General features: G+C 39.7%; 1 pseudogene; it reads left to right on the forward strand.

Annotated features, from left to right (window-relative positions):
• Positions 1-12,172, forward strand: part of LOC150064175 (protein TESPA1 pseudogene) — a 29,602-nt pseudogene extending 17,430 nt beyond the window's left edge.
• Positions 12,173-20,861: the final 8,689 nt, after the last annotated feature.

Below are 20,861 nucleotides of genomic sequence, written 5' to 3' on the forward strand. Positions count from 1 at the left end.
GGCCCAAGATCACCATCTGGTGCTGATACATTTGGAAATTCTCCATTAGGAATATTAGTGATTATATTACTTTAAAATTCAAGCTAAGTATCACCTGGATACTTATAAAAAGCCTGTAATAAAACTAGGATCCGGTACAGACTGACATTGTTAGAATTATTAACTTGACTGAGAGCTTCAGAGTAGAGATGATGAATCTTAGACTCAAATAGATAAGAGGTTGGAAATGTGCCTAGCACCAGCAATTTAATGAACTATATCCCTGGGAAAAGTAATTCAACCCCACTAAACCTTAACTCTATATACATGAAATTGGGATAAAATTATCCACCCTCAAGGACTGTGAGAATTAAGTTGGAGAGCAGGTGGCAGACCTGAAAACAGCAGATATATAATTTCTCAGTCTTTTCATAACAGCAGTAGGTAACTGAAGTTTTGCCGAATATTCTGAGCTGACTATATTAAGAGGCCACAGATAAGATTGCTCCTTCATTTTCCTATCTTTCTGAGACTCAGAAGGCAGAATCACAATAATATAAGGAGTAAATCTTTTGTAAAATCAGGTGCTACAGAGGAGATGTCCTACATGGCACTTAGAGAGGTAGTTTAGTTTAGGTCTTGAATTTCAAGGATAATTGTTTAGTAAGCAAATTTATTACTAGTATTTTGGTATGGATACATTTTCAACTTTGAGTTTTGATTTTCTACAGTTTCTCAATTTGATTTTTACTTTTCAACAATTGTTTCTCAGGTTCTTCTGGTTGTTGCTACTGTTGTTATTTTTGGTTTGGGTAGCAGTACTAGAGCTTGAACTCAGTACTTTTTTATTGTCATGTATAGAGGGGTTACAGTTATATTCACCAGATAGAGGGTACATTGCTTCTCTCACACTGATATCCTTTTTTCATGTTTTTGTTCCCATTTCCCTCCCACCACCCCCTCCCAATCATCTTGTTTTTCCCCCTTTCCTTTCCTATTTCAAATAAACAAATAAATATATATACAATATACCAGGTAACAAAGTCAGATACTGTAACAATATGGGATTAACCAAAGGGCAACAAAAGAGAAGAGAGATAACATAGTACATTAAGAACAACAATCATAATATAAAGCTCTTTTTTCCATATCTTAGAGATCCTTTCATTTAGCCTCATCATATATGGCCTTACGTATCTAGGTTTTGAACTATTGTAGTCCTTTACTAGTAGAGTCATAGGCTTGTACTAGTTATTACAAATGAAGGAAGCCACTGAGCCTATGTTCCTTTGGGTCTGGCTTACTTCATGTAATATGATTTTTTCCAAGTCTTTCCATTTTTTTTCTGATGGCAGCATAGAATTCCATTGTGTATAAGTACCATATCTTGTTGATCCAGTCATCTATTGAGGGGCATCTGGGTTGGTTCCATATCTTTGCTGCAATGAACATTGTTGTGCTAGTGGATGTAGTGTGTCCTTGTTTCTGGACGACTGGGTAAATGCCAAGTAGTGGAATTGCTGGGTCATAGCAGAGTTCTATGTTTAGTCTTATGAGGAACCAGAATATTGCTTTCCATACTGGTTGAAAGAGTTTGCACTCCTACCAACAGTGCAGTAGTGATTCCTCCTGGCCACATCCTCGGCAGCATCTGTTGTTATTAGTTTTCTTGGCCATTCTAAGTGGAGTGATGTGGAATCTCAAGAACTCAGTACTTTTTTATACACCTGGAACTCTACCCTTTGAGGCCCACCTCTAGTTCTGTGGTTTTACTGGTTATTTGGAAACATGAATCTTTAGGATTGGTCGGCTTGTATTGGCTTCCAACTGTGATCCTCAAATTTCAGCTTCTTGAGAAGCAAGGATTATAGGCATAAGCTATCAGCTTCTGGCTTTGTTTCTCAGTTTTTAAGAGGAACTTTTACGATTTATATAACTGTAATATTTGGTCAAAAAAGCACTCCTGGAAAACCAATTCCTTCTCATCGTAAGAGTATTAAATCTATTGCTCACCTCTTAAGATCTCACTTCCCAGCTGAGTGCCAGTCATACTATTTGGTAGACTGAGATCTGAGGGATCTTAGTTAAAAGCCAACTAGAGCAGAAAAGACTGAGAGACTACATTCAAAAGTTCTTGCAAAAAGCAAAGCCTGGGACAGTGCTGAAAGGGTAGAGTACCAGCTGAGTAAGCAAGGTGACCAAGCATGAAGCTCTGAGTTTTAAACCCAATACTGCAAAAGAAAAAGAAAAAAATATTTTATTTCCCAGCACCATCACAGTGACAATAAATAATTAAATAATTTTGAAGGAGACATACAAGCAATAGATCATGAAATTGTGTGTGTGTGTGTGTGTGTGTGTGTGTGTGTGTGTGAGAGAGAGAGAGAGGGAGAGAGAGAGAGAGAGATGTTGGAGATTAAACCCCTCGTGCAGACAGATTTTTTGGGGTTTAATTCAGTCATAGTTTTCATGGAGTCTTTAAATTTTGTTTTTAATTTATTTTTATTTTAATTTAATTTTAATATTATATTTTAATTTTTTTATTGTCGGGGCAATGTGTAGATGGGTTACAGTTACATTCACTAGGTAGAGGATACACTGCTTCTTGAACATTGATAACCCTTCCATGTTTTTGTCCCTCTTTCTCTCCCCTCTCCTCTCCTAGTCATCTTGTTTTCCCCTTTACTACCTTATTTCAAATAAAGAAATAAATGTCATGGAGTCTTTTATTATATCTCATTTCTTTGATACCTCTTCCATGTATTTGTCAATTATTTAGCATCAATATTCACAATTTAACTCTCAATTATATATTTCCCTGAACAACTTTCGTTTGTTTTTCTGCTGTGATCTCAATTTCCCTCATCCCATCTAGCTTTTTAATGTTTGTGGGGTTTTTTGATAGATACGATTAATCAAAACTAATGATTGCTGAGTATACACTGACTGATTGCCTGCGTTCTTTTTACACTGACATGAGTTAGAATCTCAATATTGTTTTGTTTTTTTTAAATTTTTTTATTGTAATTAGTAAAAGGGTTACATGATATTTGCCAGATAGAAGGTGCATTAATTCACATACATTGATACCCTTTCACATGTCTTGGTACCCATTTCCCCCCCCCCCACACCCCCCACCCGTCTTGGTTTTGCCCCCTTCCCTATCAAATTTCAAATATCCAAATACAAATAAATTCAATATATCAGATAACAAAGTGAGATACTATACCAATATGAGATAACCAAGGGACAGCAAAGGAGATGAGAGACAACATAGTACATTAAGGACAACAATCATTCATTATATGGCCTTTGTTTCAATATCCTAGAGGTCCTTTCAATTAGCTTCACATTATATGGCCTTATGTATCAAGATTTTGCTCAATTGCAAATCTCTGCTAGTAGAGCCCAAGGTTTCTACTGATTATGACGAATGAGGGAAACCATTGAGCCTAAATTCCTCTGAGTCTGGCTTACTTCACTTAATATGATTTTTTCTAAGTCTTTCCATTTTCTAAAAATTGGGGCAATGTTGTTTTTTCTGACAGCATCATAGAATTCCATTGTGTACAAATACCACAACTTGTTGATCCACTCATCAACTGAGGGACATCTAGGTTGGTTCCATATCTTTGCTATGGTGAATAGTGCTGCAATGAACATTGTTGTGCTAGTGGATTTAGTATGTCCTTGTTTCTGGATGGTTGGGTAAATGCCAAGTAGTGGAATTGCTGGGTCATAGGGGAGTTCTATGTTTAGCCTTTGAGGCACTGCCACACTGCTTTCCATAGTGGTTGAACGAGTTTGCACTCCCACCAACAGTGTAGTAGTAATCCCTCCTGGCCACATCCCCTCCAGCATCTGTTGTTACTCGTTTTCCTGATCCTGGCCATTCTAACTGGAGTGAGGTGGAATCTTAGAGTTGTTTTGATTTGCATTTCTTTTATGACCAGAGATGTTGAGCATTTCTTCATGTGTCTATAGGCCATTTTTGTTTCTTCTTCAGAGAAGATTCTCTTTAAGTCTTTGGCCCATTTTTTAATGGGATGGTTGTTACTTTGGAGGTTAGTTTTGGAGTGATTCAATTTTTTGAGTTGTTGATATATTTTAGATATGAGGCCCTTGTCCGTTGTTTGGTTGGTGAAGATTTTCTCCCTCTCTGTAGGCTTCCTAATTAATTTACTAGCTATGTCCTTTGCCATACAAAAGCTCTGCAGTTTAATGCACTCCCACTTATCCAGCCTTTCTCTGATTTGTTGTGATTCTTGGTCCTTATTAAGAAAGTTTCGACCTGTGCCAAGGAGGCCTAGTGTATCTCCTATTCCTTCCTGTAAAGTTTTCAGTGTGTCAGCTTTTACCTCCAGGTCTTTGATCCATTTGGAGTTAATTCTAGTGCAAGGTGACAAAGAAGGATCCAGCTTTAGTTTTGTGCAGATGCTTAACCAGTTCTGCCAGCACAACTTGTTGAAGAGGCTGTCTTTCTTCCATTCTATTTTTTTTGCTCCCTTGTCAAAGATTAGGTGGCCATAGGTCTGTGGGTTAATATCTGGGTCCTCAGTTCTATTCCATTGGTCTTCAGGCCTGTTCCTGTGCCAGTACCAAGCTGTTTTGAGAATTATAGCTCTGTAATAGAGTCTAAAGTTTGGAATTGAAATTCCTCCAGCGCTGTTCTTTCTGCTAAGAAGTGTTTTTGCTATATGGGGTCTTTTATTATTCCATATGAAATTTTGGATTGCCTCTTCTATTTCTTTAAAGAATGACATTGGGATATTGATGGGTATTGCGTTGAATTTGTAGATAGCTCTTGGCAAGATTGTCATTTTCACAATGTTGATTCTTCCAATCCAGGAGCATGGGAGGTTTTTCCATTTCCTTAGTTCTGCTTTAATTTCCTTTTTTAGGGTTTTAAAGTTTTCGTCAAAAAGGTCCTTTACATTCTTAGTTAAGCTAATTCCTAGGTACTTTATTTTCTTTGAGGCTATTGTGAAAGGAGTTTCTTTCCTGATTATTGCCTCGTTCCTCTCACTGTTGGCGTAAAGGAAGGCAGTTGATTTTTGAGGGTTGATTTTATAGCCTGCTACTCTTCCAAAGTTTTGAATCAGCTCAAGGAGCTTGGGAGTAGAGTCTATAGGATTCTTTAAATACAGAATCATGTCATCTGCAAAGAGGGATAGTTTTATTTCCTCTTTCCCTACTTGGATCCCCTTTATGCTTGCTTTTTGCCTTATTGCACTGGCTAGGAATTCTAGTACTATGTTAAAGAGTAATGGAGAGAGTGGGCATCCTTGTCTCGTTCCTGATTTTAGAGGGAATGGCTTTAGATTTTCACCATTAAGTGTAATACTAGCAGTAGGTTTCTCATACACAGCCTTTATTACATTGAGGAATGTTCCATGGATTCCTAGTTTCTCCAGAGCTTTTAACATAAAGGGGTATTGGATCTTATCAAATGCCTTTTTCCGCATCTATTGAGACAATCATGTGATTTTTGTCCTTGCTCCTGTTGATGTGTTGAATTATATTAATTGATTTGCGTATGTTGAACCAGCTTTGCCTCCCAGTGAAGAATCCAGTTTGATCATAGTGTATTATGTTTTTGATGAGTTGTTGTAGACGGTTGGCCAGTATTTTGTTGAGAAGTTTTGCATCGATGTTCATCAAAGATATAGGTCTATAGTTCTCTTTCTTTGATGAATCTCTGTCTGGTTTGGGGATGAGGGCTATACTGGCTTCATAGAATGAGTTTGGTAAGGAACCTTCATTTTCAATTTCGTTGAAGAGCTTGAGGAGTATTGGTGTGAGCTCTGCTTTGAAGACCTTATAGAATTCAGCTGTGAATCCATCTGGCCCTGGGCTTTTCTTAGGTGGAAGTTCTCTAATTGCCATTTCTATTTCAGAGCTTGAAATAGGCCTGTTGAGTTGGCTTAGTTCTTCTTGGTTCAGTGTGGGTATGTTAATATTGGCTAAGAATTCATCCATTTCATCTAGATTCTCAAATTTGTTGGCATAATGGTTTGAGAAGTATTCCCTCATGATATTCTGGATCTTGGTAATTTCTGTCGTGATATTACCATTTTCATCTGCGATTTTGTTTATTTCGATATGCTCTCTTCTTTTTTTGGTAAGATTTGCTAAGGGCTTGTCAATTTTGTTAATTCTTTCAAAGAACCAACTCCTTGTTTTGTTGATTCTTTCTATAGTTTTTTTGGATTCCAAATCATTTAATTCTGCTTTGATTTTAATAGTTTGTTTTCTTCTACTGGGATTAGGGTTGGTTTGTTGCTCTTTTTCCAGGAGCTTAAGGTGAGACATTAAGTTGTTGGTTTGCAATTTTTCCAACTTGTTGTTGTAGGCACTCAGCGCTATAAATTTTCCTCTGAGTACTGCCTTTGCTGTGTCCCAAAGGAGTTGGTAGTTTGTGTGCTCCTTACTGTTAAATTTCATAAACTGTTGGATTTCTATTCTGATCTCTTTGATGACTCATTGGTGATTCAACAATGTGTTGTTCAGTCTCCATGAGTTACAGGGTTTTCATTGATGGAGATGTGTGTTCAGTTCCAGTTTGATGCCTTTGTGGTCTGAGAGTGTGCATGGAATAATTTCAGTGTTTCTGAATCTATTCAGGTTTGTATTATCGCCTAAGATGTGATCTATTTTGGAAAATGTTCCATGTGCTGCTGAGAAAAACGTATTTTGTGTTGTTGCTGGGTGGAATATTCTGCAGATAATCTGTTAGATCTAGTTGGTCTATATAGTTGTTCAGTTCTAAGGTTTCTCTGTTGAGTTTTTGCCTTGTTGATCTGTCCATAGGTCAGAGTGGTGTGTTAAAGTCACCGACAATCACTGTATTTCGATCTATATGGTTTCAGTGTAAGTAAAGTTTGTTTGATGAAGTTCAGAACTCCGTGATTGGGTGTGTAAATATTTAGGATCGTTATGTCTTCCTGGAGGAAAGATCCCTTTAGTAGTATGTAGTAACCTTCTTTGTCTTTTCTTACTAATTTTGGTTTGAAGTCTATTTTATCTGATATGAGGATGGCAACTCCAGCCTGTTTATGGGGGCCGTTAGCTTGATAGAGTTTATTCCAACCTCTCACTTTCAAAAGATGATTGCTTTTTTGGGTAAGATGTGTCTCTTGAAGACAGCAGAACGATGGCTCTTGCTTTTTGATCCAACTAGACAGCCTATGCCGTTTAATTGGAGAGTTCAGTCCATTGATATTTAGAGTTAGGATTGAGAGATATTTATTAGTTCCTACCATTTTTAAAAGCTTTTATTAGGGCCTGTGTCTTGACAGTTCTTGTGGTCCTTAGATGGTATGCTGTTTAGGTGCCATTTCTTTTCCTATATTGCATTTATTTTGGTTTTCTATGTACAGAACATCTTTGAGAATTCTCGGTAGTGTTGGTTTTGTTGCGACATATTTTTGCAGCTTTTCCCTGGAATGGAATGTTTTTATTGTTCCCTCAGTTATGAATGAGAGGTTAGCTGGGTACAGTATTCTTGGTTGGTAGCTATTTGACTTAAGGGTATGACATATATGCTTCCAGTCACTTCTTGCTTGCATGGTCTCTGATGAGAAATCTGGGGTTATTCTGATTGGTTTTCCTTTATAGGTTACTGAACCCTTTTCCCTGGCTGCCTTTAGGATCCTTTTTTTTGGTTTCTATTGATCCAGTACAGATTACGATGTGGCGGTGGGATGTTCTTTTCTGGTCAGGTCTGTTTGGGGTTCTAAAAGCTTCTTGTATCTGGATGGGCCTGCCCTTCTGGATATTTGGGAAATTCTCTGAGATGATTCCCTGAAGTATATTTCCAATACCATTGACCTCTTTCTCCAGGCCCTCCTCAATACCAATTAGCCTTAAATTAGGCTTCCTAATTGTATGTTGGACCTCCTGAAGCGCTCTCTCATTTTTCCTAGATTTGGATTGACTCATTTTCTGTTCTTTCTCTATAATAACTAAATTATCTTCCGCCCCATAAATTCTCTCCTCTGCATTGTCTAACCTGCTATCAAAGCTATCTACTTTATTTTTCAGCTTCCTTGCTTCTAATTGCTCATTTTTGATGCCTTGCATCTCTTCTTTTAGATCATGTATGGATTTCTTTTGCTCCTTGATTTCCATTTGAGTGGTTAGCTCAGTAGCTTTTTTTTCTTTGAACATTTGCTGGAGTTCGGCCACCTTTTTATTTGTGGATTCTATGAATTCATCCATCTTTCTTTGAAAAACCCTTATTATGGCCTCCTTTATGGCTTCTTCTTTTTTACTTATCACCTTGTTTATGGATTCCTCTTGTTCAGCTATGGCATCCTCCCTTATGTCTTTCTTTATATTTTCACATTTTTCATTAGTGATGTTTATCAATTGCATTTGTACAGCACTTGGAAGACTCTCCTCTAGGATTGCCAGTGACTGTTCCATTGTCTGTTTACATTGGGTGGGGGATGTTGTTTCTTGATTTGACATTTTTCTTGAGTTTCTTGTTCTGCCCATTTGAAAATGGGAGCAAGATTAATACTAAACATGATTATAATTTTTCAGATATAACCAACCTAGACCTCTGTAGCTGGCAGACTCTAGATGTTCACAAGTTTTGATTGGTGTTATCACTCTTTCTTTTTGTGCAGTTACCGACCAGTCTAATACATCCACTGATAAGCGATTTATACCCAAAACAATAAGCCTCTCAATCCAATCTCTATTGTCTTTAAGTCCCTCTGAGCCTAGAGAATAATTAAACACCTAGATATACAGTGTTGCTCAACAGCCATCAAGTGTAGATCCATGCAGTATAAGGGTTGAAAGATGAACAGAGGTCCAGAGATAGAAAAATAGAATGAGAGAGGTCAGGGGGTAAGTAGGTAGCGTATTTGAATACAAAGTTTGGAAAGTATTAGAATAAAACTTATGCGTTGCTGCACGACTAGCTCTTAGCCCAACCAGTGGCCTCACAGTGGACCATGGGATGGATCTGCGAGCTTCCATCTGAGCACGGTTGGCAGACGTTTTCCTGTGCTGCTTCCAGGGGCGGCCCCAAGCCAAGGGTCTGGTGATTGAGAGTTTCAGGGGTTCTCAGCAGGACAAGCAGAAGACCCCTCTGTTTCCAGGGGTGGGGCCCAGCTGGGGACGTGGGCTCCAAGGGCGGAGCCTTGCCTTATTGATTCTCAGAAGGGGAGCTTGGCTGCTGGTTGGCCCTTCAGATCCCTGCTGTGTTTCCACTGCTTTGTCAGAGTCTGTGACTGTGGGGGCCCCCTCGGTGCTGTTTTGCTCAGGATTCCCAGCTGGAGGATGCCCCGCTCAAGAATTGAGGGGGGACAGATTCTGGCTCCTATTTTCCCACACCCCTACCCACTGTTGTAAGGCAGGGTCCCAGCACCCTCCACTCTCCAGATCCAGTTGGCTGGGAGAGGAGCCTGGTGGAGCGGGTGGGAGCTGGGACAGCTCCGCCTCCCCTGGGTGGGGTGCTGAGTCTTAGGGTCGGTCTGCTTGTCAGTCTCCAGTCAGAGGGCAGGGGGTTGAGCCCGTTGGGCTGGTGGGAGTTGGGACAGCCCCGCCTCCCTTGGTGGGGTGCTAGGTCTTAGGTAGCCTGCCTGTCAATCTCCAGTCAGTGGCCTGAGGGAGGGGGCTGTTGAGGGGAGGGACGGGATTCTAAATTCCTTGCCCCCGTGCTCCTGCCAGTCTTTCTCGGGCGGGGTGTTTGGGTCTGAGTTAAGTTCTATTGCTTGGCACCCGCTCCACTTTCCCGATGTGTTTGGGGATGCGCTGTATTACTCACACCTCTGCGTCCATCTGCGGGTGTTCCACGGTGGTGGTGAGTCTTTCATTCCCCTCGGGTCTCTGCCGCCGCCTGTGTTCTGCATCTGGATTCCGCTGCTTGCTGTTCTGGTTCCGAGTCTGGGTTCCGCTGCTTCCGCCGTTCGCTGGCCTGGTTCTTTGCTGGTTTCTGTAGCAGTTGGGCTCCCGGCCTGGCGCCCTCCACTGCCGCCGTTTTTCGTGGCTTGGAGCCGGCGCCTGCCGCCGCTTTTCTGGCGTGGAGCTGGCACCTGCAGCCGCTTTTAGTGGCTTGGAGCTGGTCCCAGCTGCCGCTTTTTGTGGCTTTCCGCGGCTTCGGGGAGAGGTGGGGGAGGGGTCCTCGCGTTCCAAATTCTTTGAGAAAGTTGGATGTGAGCTTTATCTTGATTTCTTTTCCGGTTTGAGTTCTTCTCCGTTGTTTTTTGAGTTTGTTGTTGTGGATTTCTTAAGGTAGTTGGCTTGTGGGACTCCCTGGTTCTCTCTTTTTGTCAGAGAGAGGTAGGCAGCGTCCCTATTGTCTCGGCGCCATCTTCCTTCTCCCCTCAATGTTGTTTTGATTTGCATTTCTTTATGCACCAACATCAGGTTTATCTTCTATTTGTACTTCAACTTGGCAAAAATAGATACAATTCCCCAAGGAGGTACACAACAACTGTGTTTTAGTAAAACATGCTTGGAAATGGTAGAAAAAATTAAAACAGATTTTAACTGATAAAGATACAAAGATAATTTTGATGTGGCTAGTAGACATTCAAAATTAAATTGAAAAATAAAAATAAATAAAACCAGAGAATGATAAAGAGAACTTTTGCCTTCTTTGACCAGAAAGTCCTGACTGCTGATGTCTTAGAAATTAATTTCAGGGCTGGGAGTTTGGCCTAGTGGTAGAGTGCTTGCCTAGCATGCACGAAGACCTGGGTTATATTCCTTGGTACCACATACATAGAAAAGAAAGCCAGAAATGGTGCTGAGGCTCAAGTAGTAGAACTCTAACCTTGAGAAAAAGAACCCAAGGATAGTGCTCAGGCCCTGAGTTCAAGCCCCAGACTGGCAAAAAAAAAAATCAACTTATGACCAGTGAGTGCAACAACATGCTTTCCTTGCCTCTGTATTGCTTTTTCTTTATTTTTCCAAAAGGATTTACTTGAATTTATTTTCATCTACTACAAGTAGCTCCAAGCATTGTACTGATGCTTTATAGAGGTTTTATAACCAGATATGGAATGTACTTCCCAGGCTCTGGTCAGAATTCAAGTCCAGAGTATTGAAAACTTCTCAAAGTCACACTGAAATGTAGTGTTAATATAGGTTTTGGACTTACAGTGTGTCTTAAAAAGCATCTTATATTTATCCTCAATTCTGCCCCTTCTCTCCCAACCCTTTCAGCATCTCTGAGATTCTGGACCAGGTACAAGAAGATACAGATGTCCTCTTCACTCTCGGCTTTGGTCAAGAGGATCACAAAGACACATCTCAGATCCCTGCGAGATTTCTTACCAACCCCTTCCAGGTCAAGGGCATCGATTTCCAGCTCTTCCTGAAGTCCCAGGCATGAAGGATTGAGATGGAGGACCCCGGCCTCATGCTGGCTAGCAGGTATAAGCAGGTTCAAACACTGGCTGTCACTGCAGACGCCTTTTTCTGTCTCTATACTTATGTGTCTTGGACACCTGTCCAGAAGTTCAGACCATCACACATGTTCTGGAATTATAACCCCACTGATGTGCCATCCATCAAGATTCTGACCCCAGAGCCTGAACTCCATTCATCGAGAGAATGCCTTCAGAAAGCTATCTCTAAAATGTGTCTCTATACAGGTGCCCGAGGTCAGCTGTCATTACTTTGCAAATCCCCCAAAAGGAACAGCTTAGATCAAGCAGTATGGGAAGTGATGGACAGAGTAAGAGGAGAGAAACTAGTTCTCCAGAAAGGGCCTGCCCTTGGAAAACTTTCTGATTCTTCCTTTTCATTAATCCTCTGCACCGAATAGGAACCACAGCAAGAAACCCTGGCAGTTCCACAAACTCTGAAGTGTAAGGCTGAGCCTTCCTACTTGACACAGCTCCTAAACAAAACAGAGCCACCATGGATCCCACACCCTGTACAGGCAAGAGAAGAACTGTGTGGTTTACAGGAAAGCCATTCAGACAACAATGAGACTTTCTGGACAAGAAAGAGCAAAGCAAGAAAGTGCCTATTTCAAAAGAGCCCTTCAGACAAGCAAGTGGAGTCATTGGATCTGTGCAGCACCCAGCAGAAGCAGAGCAGTTTCAGCTCATCAGAGAGGCAAAGCAACTGTGAAGAGGAAGAGAGCTGCAGGCCTGGCAAACCTATACCACCCTCTTTCTATCAGACTTACCTCAGCAAAGACTCACAAAGTGGGCCCATGCCTTAGAGTTGGCTGCATATTTTACTCTCCTGAGGAGATTTAAAATAAATATACAAATATATATATATATATATAAAGAAATTAATTTCATTTAGGGCAGTGTTCCTATTTCACTAATCAGACCACACTCAGATATTTTCCTTGCCAAAGGTTTCTAGCTATTAGAATTTTCTAATGTAGTCAGTGCACAGCTATTTTGCATGAAAGGTAAAATGATACTTATGGATTTGAAGTTTTGTTTTTGTCATTGTCTAGATACATCTGTACCAAGAAATAGAACAAGGTAATTGTGATCCTAAGAGTGTCACTGATAGACAGCAGAATTCCAAGCAAGCAAAAGCCATGAAGAGAAGATGTTCTACATCTTCCAGTTCAGAAGTTCTGTATATTAGTGTTGGCAGCCTCTTATTCCAGGGAAGCATGATATAATTAGACATTGGAAGTAATATTTTTCCAATAAGGATAGGTTACACAGAGGGGAGGAAGGAGAACTGACTCATTCTTTAGTCAGTTAAAACTTCATATACTTGTTGGCAAGAAAGAGAAATAATTGGTCATCATCCTGTAGTTCATTTCAATTAAATTGCTTTCAGAATGACTATTGCTATCCCAGAAATTATCTCACCCGATTCACCAAGTCTTTACACAGAAACAGGAAGTAGAATGCCATTACAAGGTATTGTTGGAGAGCTCAACACAAGCAGTTAGGGTAAATGAAGAATAATTTTACTGTTGAAACACCTTCCAATGAAACTCATCTGTATATTTTGTAATCTCTCAATTATAATCAAATCATTTTGAAAATGATTTTATTCTTCACATATGAGTTAAATAGCTTGGCTAAAGTCACACAAAGTTAAGAAAATGACTTTTTAAGATATGAATTTCCCCAGTTAATCCTCAGTTTAAAATAAGTACAGTGAACTGTGTGTGCGTTTTGACATAAATGAAGTTAATTTGTTAATAATAGTTAGAAATAGTTATAAAATTCTTGGCAGGGTGCCAGGAGTTTAACCTACTGGTAAAGTGCTTGCCTAATATGCCCAAAGAGTCAGGTTCAATTCCTCCATACCACATATAGAGAAAAAGCTGAAAGTGGTGTTGTGGCTCAAGTGTAGATGGCTTTGAGAAAATCCAAGGACAGTGCTCAAGCCCTTAGCTCAAGCACCAGGTCTGGCAAAAAAAAGTTCTTGGCAGTATGGAGAAATACTCAGAGAAAAGTGAGTACTGTATCCATCTGTGTTACTTTGCTTAGGTGGTAAAGTTTAAAATTACATTTAGTGGCAAAGATCAGCTGTCCTGCTCCTTTAAAATCTGCCATATTTTTCTTATAGCCATAATTGATATTATTTCTCTGCATTGCACATGTGCCTGTGGAATTAGATGAGCCTGAGCTGGCCTTCCTTATGCACCATACAGGCCATAATGGACAGTATGCAGGCTCTTTGGGCCATGACAAATCATTGACAAGGCAGTGTTGATCCAACTTCCTTAGGCCCTTGTGAATTCCCATTTAATCTTACTGTCATCCTTGAACTTTCTAGCATACATCCTTCACATGGGATCTAACATCAGTTCCTTCAAAATATATTTAGAAAAATGCAACCACGTTTTACTGTCATAAAATCCAGGTGTATGACTAACCAACTCTGAGCCATCATTGTATCTACTGATTACTGTTCTTTCTTCTTTTTGTCCTCAACAGTAGCTCAAGTGATCCTGTGAAAACACAAGGCACATCAAGCCATTATTTTATTTGAAATGTCCCAGCATTTTTCCACCTCACTTGGTGGCAGAGTCAATATTTTCATTGTGGCCTGTGAACTATTATGAGATTGGTTACATACCTGACTTTCCCTGCCTCCATCACACTGGTTTTCTGACTTTCAAATACCTAGGTAGGCCAGCTCCAAGGATTTCCCTTTGTGTCAACATTGTGCCTCAAATATTATGGTATAAGCACCTTCACATTTTTTTTAGAAAGAGGTCAAAGTACCTGTATTTTTAATAATTTCTTGACATTGTAAAAGAATTTTACATTACGATCCAAGGTGGTAGGGTGAAGAGGGGCAGTAGAACAATCAAACAAAAAGGGAGACTGAAAAACACATGGTAGGAGAAGGGAAGGGCTTCAGTTGAGGGGATCTGAAGGGTGGGTAAGGGGTTCTGCCCAACTAAAATGCTATTGATTTGTTACTGAGCATATTCATGGGAAGAGAGCATCCAGACTCCTTTTCTACAGAATATTGGGAGCAAAACTGATGCAACCTGGGTGGAAATATGATCAGAGGTTGGAAGACAGAAATGGGGAAGAGTAAAAGTCAGAAGTAGACACTGAGTCACTGGCCGGCTGACCACAAATATTACCTTCACATTTTTAATTCTCTTTCATTAGTTGTTCAAAGGAGTTTCCATTTGACAAAGCAATTTTTTGAATACTGCATACAGTGTGTCTTGGTCAATGTCACCCTTTTGTTTATTCTCAACCCTATCTCCCAAGTCCCCTTCCTTTACTTTTCTTAATTATGTAGAATATACATTTGATTTTTTTTACTACACCCCCTTTCTTGTCTTCATTAATTTACCCTATCCCCTTAACTCTACTCTACCACTTTCAAGTACCCAATTCCTGTGTTTATTTTGTTGAGTTTAATTTAGCCTTTCTGATGATTTATACTGTTTGGTTTCTCTGTATCTGCTTTATTTCGGTTAAAAATCTGCACAATTCCTAAAGTCTTTAATTAGGTATTTATAAGCGATTTCTTAGTTCCACATATGAGAGAAACAGTATCATTCTTTCTAAAGGATGAATAAAATTTGATTTTTCATATATACCACATGTTCTTAATACATTCATCAATTGAGTGGTGTCAAGGATGATTTTATCTATAGGTTATTGTGAATAGTGCTGCAAAAAACATGGTTGTGGGCAGGGATATAGTCAGAAGGGAACACTACTACACTGTTGGTAGGAATGTAAACTTGTTCAACTACTCTGGAAAGCAGTATGGAGGTTTTTCAAGAGACTAAATATCAAGCTCCCCTATGATCCACCAATGCCACTCCTGGGCATTTACCCCAATGACCACAAACAAGGCCACACTAAAGCTACCAACACAACCGTGTTCATTGAAACATTATTTACCATAGCTAAGATATTGAACCAACCCAGATGCCCCTCAGTAGATGAAGGGATCAAGAAAATATGGTGTATAGATACACAATAGAATTCTATGCTGCTACCAGAAAGAATAACATCACCACTTTTGTAAGGAAATGGAAAGACTTGTAAAAAATTATATTAAGTAAAATAAGCCAGAACATACCTTTTTTTCTTTAGTTCTTGTTTTTACATGTGAGAAGAAACTGCAGTAACTGTTGTTACGAATATAGCTTATTTTATTTAACATCATCATCTCCATTACCACTCATTTTTATGCGACTGACAATTTCATTCTTCATGGCCAAATAATACTACACTGAACACATGTGCATATATATGTGTGAATATACATATGTGTACACATACACACATACATATGTGTATATATATCACATATTTTCTTTATCCATTAATCTGCTGGTGGACCTCTAGGTTGATTCTACAGCTGGGATTTTGACAGGGTTTTCCTGTAAGCCATTCCTGAATAACTGAAAGCTAAGAAATGGTCATTTCACGGTTTTGTTTTGACACTGCCAACTCCTGCTAAAGTGAGCTAGGTCTTGGTGGCAAAAATGAGTACCTCATGTCAGGTACCAGAGGTCCATGTCTGTAATCCTAGTTCCGAAGGTTTCTGAGGTCTGAGGATCATGTCTTGAAGCCAGCTTGGGAGGAAAGCCGTAAGACGTGTTTCCAATTAACTATCTAAAATCTGGAGAGTTATGGACTACTAGTTTTGAGCTAAAAAAAAAAAAACTTAGAAACAGTGCCCCGGCCATGAGTTCAAGCCCCAGGACTATCATACACACACAGAAAAATAATGTAACTTTAGAGACAAGGACAGTTGGAATCTTAAAATTTCATGAATGATCTAGTATTTCAAGTTTGACTCTCTGGTGCCTAACTATGATACTGAAGCCTTGCTTCTGACATTCTCTCACACAAGCACACACATGATATTACACATACTTCATGATGAGACAGCTGTATTTTTTTTTTTGCTACTCCTGGGTTTTGGTCTTGTCCCTAAGCTTTTGTTCTCAAGGCTAGTGATCTATCACTTGAGCCACAGCTCCACTTTCAGTTTTTTGGTGATTAGTTGTAGATAAGAGTCTCATAGATTTTTCTGCCTGGGCTGGCTTCAAATCTCAGATCTCAGCCTCCTGGGTAATCAGGATTACAAGTGTAAGCCACCAGTGCAGTGGACAGCAGAATCATTTGTAGCTTTTTTGAGGAGGAGTTTTATTTTATCTCTTGATGGTGTTGTTAAAACTCCCATACCTTTCTGAAGTTTTCTTATAAGATCTACAGTAAGCATTGTTGGCTGAATAAGTGCAGAACTGCACTGGGCAGAGTTCATTTGTGAGCTATGTGACACAGGTATGAGGCTTGATGGCTTAAAAGTCTTAACAGCATGTAAGGAGCTACCCACAATATGTAAAAGCAGATAGCATAATTTAAAAAGCAGAACAACTTGATGTTCTTTCTTGTAGAGATGAATAGCTTCCCTTCAACTTTGAAAAGAACCAGATACACCTTAGTAAAACAATGGACATTTACAATAACATCCATGAATCACCAAGAAATGATTGTATTATTTAAAGTATATGTTAGCATAACTAGTCAGAGTAATTTGTAATGGAGTTCATAAATATTTTTACTCCTTCAAGGAGCTAAATTTATATAAAAATGTACTGCTTGTTTTGGTAATTTTAGAAGTATCCAAAAAAAACTTGTATAGTAATAAATAAATTGTAAGTCAAATAAAAAGCATAAACTATTATCATTACACAAACAAGTCATACTTCAAAAGTTTGTGTGTACATTGCAGTCAAAGAGAAGATTTTCAGTTGTAAGGCTTGAACTCTGGGCCTGGGCCCTGTCCCTGAGCTCTTTGGCTCAAGGATAATACTGTACCGCTTTGAGCCACAGCTCCACCAACAGTTTTTTGATGGTAAATTGGAGATAAGAGTCTCATGAACTTCTGTGCTCAGGCTGGCTTTGAATGGCCTGATCTCAGCCTCCTGAGCAGCTAGGATTACAGACCTGAGTCACTGGTGCCTAGCTTAAATTGAAGATTTTTGATATTAGGACAGAAATAAAGATGTAACAAAAATGGGGTTTTTTTTGGTATGAAGAAGTAATTATAAGCATGTATTGAATTTGAAATAAACTCCAAGAAATGGAAACAAAAAGTTTTTTCTTATAATGTTCATGATTTTTAAATTCTTTTTTCTGTTTTTATTCCCTTTTGTTTTTGCTTTCTTTTTTAATTTATTTTTTAATGTAATGTGCTGTTTTTGATTTCTGTGTCCTTTGTTTTGTACATAAGTTTATCTGAGTTGGGGAGGGGGAAGTGAAACACAGAGTCAGTGGAACATAGTGTGAATCAATTCAGCAGTGATATTCACTAGACACTGTGATGGAGGGGGTCAGGGAGAGAAAAAACTGGGAGAAAAGAAATGTATTCATTGCCTGACTTATGGAGTTGTAATCTCTCTGTATATCATGTTTACAATAAATTTTGAAACAAAAAAAGAAATATAAACTTCTTTATCTTTGGCAGATTGTTTGTATGAAATCATCAAGTTCCATAGCTGTGGTCAATTAAGTGGAACTTTATTTCTTTTTTTCTCTTTTAATTTTTTTAGTCAGGGTAATGTATAGAGAGGCTATAGTTACATTCACCAGGTAGTAGGTGCATTACTTCTCACAACTGATACCCCTTCTCATGGTTTTTGTTCCCCTTCCCCTCCCCTGACCCCCTCCTCAATCTTCTTGTTTCCCCCCCCCCCTTCCCTTTCCTATTTCGAATGTGGGACTCTATTTCTTATGAAATTTCTGGCCAGGGCATTTCTGAGACATTTTCTGATGTACCAATTTTGTGCTTTGCCCATTTTCACTCAGATGAATACTCTATATTTGTGTGTGGATACATATGCATATGTATTTATACATACATATATATATATATATATATATAGAGAGAGAGAGAGAGAGAGAGAGAGAGAGAGAGAGAGATGAAGAGAGAGAAGACTGGGAGAAAGGAAAAGGAAGGGGAGGGAGAGAGGATCGGGGAGGAAGGTAACACCCCTACTGCACATATCATGTTGCAGGAAGTTCTAACTTATGCTTGTCATTTTTAGTTTCTGCTGTGTTTTAAAATGAGAATATTTCTCATTGCTCTGGAGATTTCTTGTCTCCATCCGCCACCGTACAATGGAAAACATGTACTGCCTTCAGATGGGTGGGAATCTTTCTGTTCTGAACTGGCTTCCACAATACTCCAGCGTATGAGTGGTTTAGATCAGAGGAGTCCTCTGTGAGGTGTGCGAGTCCGTTGGGGGATAAGGAGTGTGGTGCCTGCTCTGTGATCTGGGCAGCAAATCCTCCACTGGTTGCTTCCACTCCATCCTTCTGGGTGTTGCTGGGTTGCCGTGGCTGCTGTCTTTGTGCGGCGCACCCAAGGGCTCGTGGGATCTCCAGTCGAGGGAGGGAAGAGCGGAGAGATGAAACATAGGCCAAATGGAGAGTGAGCCTGTTTCTTTCCTGCAGGACTTACCATGACTGATGTGATGAAGGCTGCGGATCCTGTCAGCCTGCCCTTTGTGAATCGCAATGCTGCTTCCCTTTGGGCCCCTCCAGGCCTTCTCTCCACAACAAGTCATTGGTTCTTTGCTCCTGCATTCCTCTTCATTCTTCACTCACTGACGGCGTCTTTGAAAATAGCTCCTTTCTTAAAGGTATCACAAATTACGTGAGATAGGAGGTTGCGAGTGTTTCCTGCGGGGATTCTTACTGATTGGGAATACAAACTCCTGGGTCCCATGCAGAAGGGACATTGCGTGGCCCAGAATAGACAAGGAAGTTGCTGCTTCTGCCTCTGTCAGCAACCTGGATCTTCCTCTCTTGGAGCAGAAGCACAGGAAGGATGTAATTCTGTGCTCACTGCCAAGGGCCAAGCAGATGGAAAACAGCAACACCCGAGACAAGGCACTGACAGTGGAGGGAAGGAGAGTCGCTCACAGAAAAAAAGGAAAGCGGTCTCAGGAAGCACCTAGGATTTTGTGGTGCCTGTGTATGAATCACCTTCGAAAGCTCTGCACAGTCACAGAGGAAGGGGCTGAGGAATTTCCACAAATAGATATGTCTCATGAGACACAGAGAAAATGACCCCTTTAGTCCAGCCTGCATGCCTGACAGCTGATGCAAAGTTTCAGTAACGCTGGGGTGACTCAACTTTATCTATAAGAAAGACCCCACTTAGTGGATACTCAAGAGTTCAATCAGTTTTAACAGAAAAAAAAGAAAACCTTCAGCAAGGCAGGAGTCCTATTATATGTCATTTTTTGGTTGGTTATATGCCCAGGTATGAAACAGATACAACAAAAGATAGTAGATACATAGATCGAATAATTTGCAATAGATGAATTTCAGAATACTTATTTAGACATTTTTATAGAATATGAAATTTTAAAAATATGAATGAAGTAAAATTGCCTCTGCTAGGTAGGCATGTTTGGAATCATTCATATTTATTTTTGCAATACAGTATAGTATTTAAAGGCTTGTGTATTTGAGGCAATTGTTTCACCACTGAGTGAATTGCTCAGCTCTGGAACAGAAATTTAAAAACAATCTACCTGCACAAAAATCTCCACAAAGAATGCATTTATATCAAATGTTACACAATTAATAATACAACAAAGACAGCATTGTCTTTCCATATAGAAACGGTGAGAGGGACATCTAGGACTGGACCCCGAGGAACCTTCCAGGCCATCTTGCTGCTCTCTTGTGACTCTAGCACCTGTTACATCACTGTTTCTCACCCCCCACCCTATTTTGTTTTGTTTCACTTAGTGAGGCCTTGAGAGTATTGAAAAAAAGCAAATCTGCAACTTATATTGTACTTTCAAAAATTAACAAACATCACTAGCTTCAAAAATGCCATCCGCCACCTTCATTATCAAAGAATAACTTCCATGAGGGAGATTATCTTTCTAAAAAATGTTTTGTTTAATACTTTAAATCTCAAGAGAACCTAGCACATAGTATCTTGTTAAGTGTGTTTTAGTAAATGAAAAGGAGGAAGGGATAGGATGATTAGGGAGAGAAGAGATCAGGGAAGAACTTGAGAAGATCTTAACTTTGATGGGAGTCTTGCAAGGTGGGAAGTTTGTTTTCAGGTGGAAGTAGAGGATGTTGAATAAAGAGCATGGAGATCCCCACGTCAATCATTTTCAATAGGATAGGCTCTATGTTATACATGTTTAACTGGAATCCTCACTTAATTGCAATGTGCCTACTACAGTGTTCATCAAGTCGATGGCAAGGGATAGGGAAAGGCTTGGTGCAGTAGCTCTGGCCCCCTAAGGGGAAATCCCTGTGTCTGGACACATTTTGGCAGATATTCTAGTGAAGAATGATACCAGGATCAAGTGAGTAGAAGCCAGGGTGTTGCTACATGTTCTAAGATGCACCTGACACTCTCACCATACTTACTTGGCTCAAAATATCAATAGTGTTTTCTGA

Source organism: Megascapheus bottae, chromosome 4, assembly GCF_031878675.1.
Source record: "Megascapheus bottae isolate mThoBot1 chromosome 4, mThoBot2.hap1, whole genome shotgun sequence".
Lineage (NCBI taxonomy): Eukaryota > Metazoa > Chordata > Mammalia > Rodentia > Geomyidae > Megascapheus > Megascapheus bottae.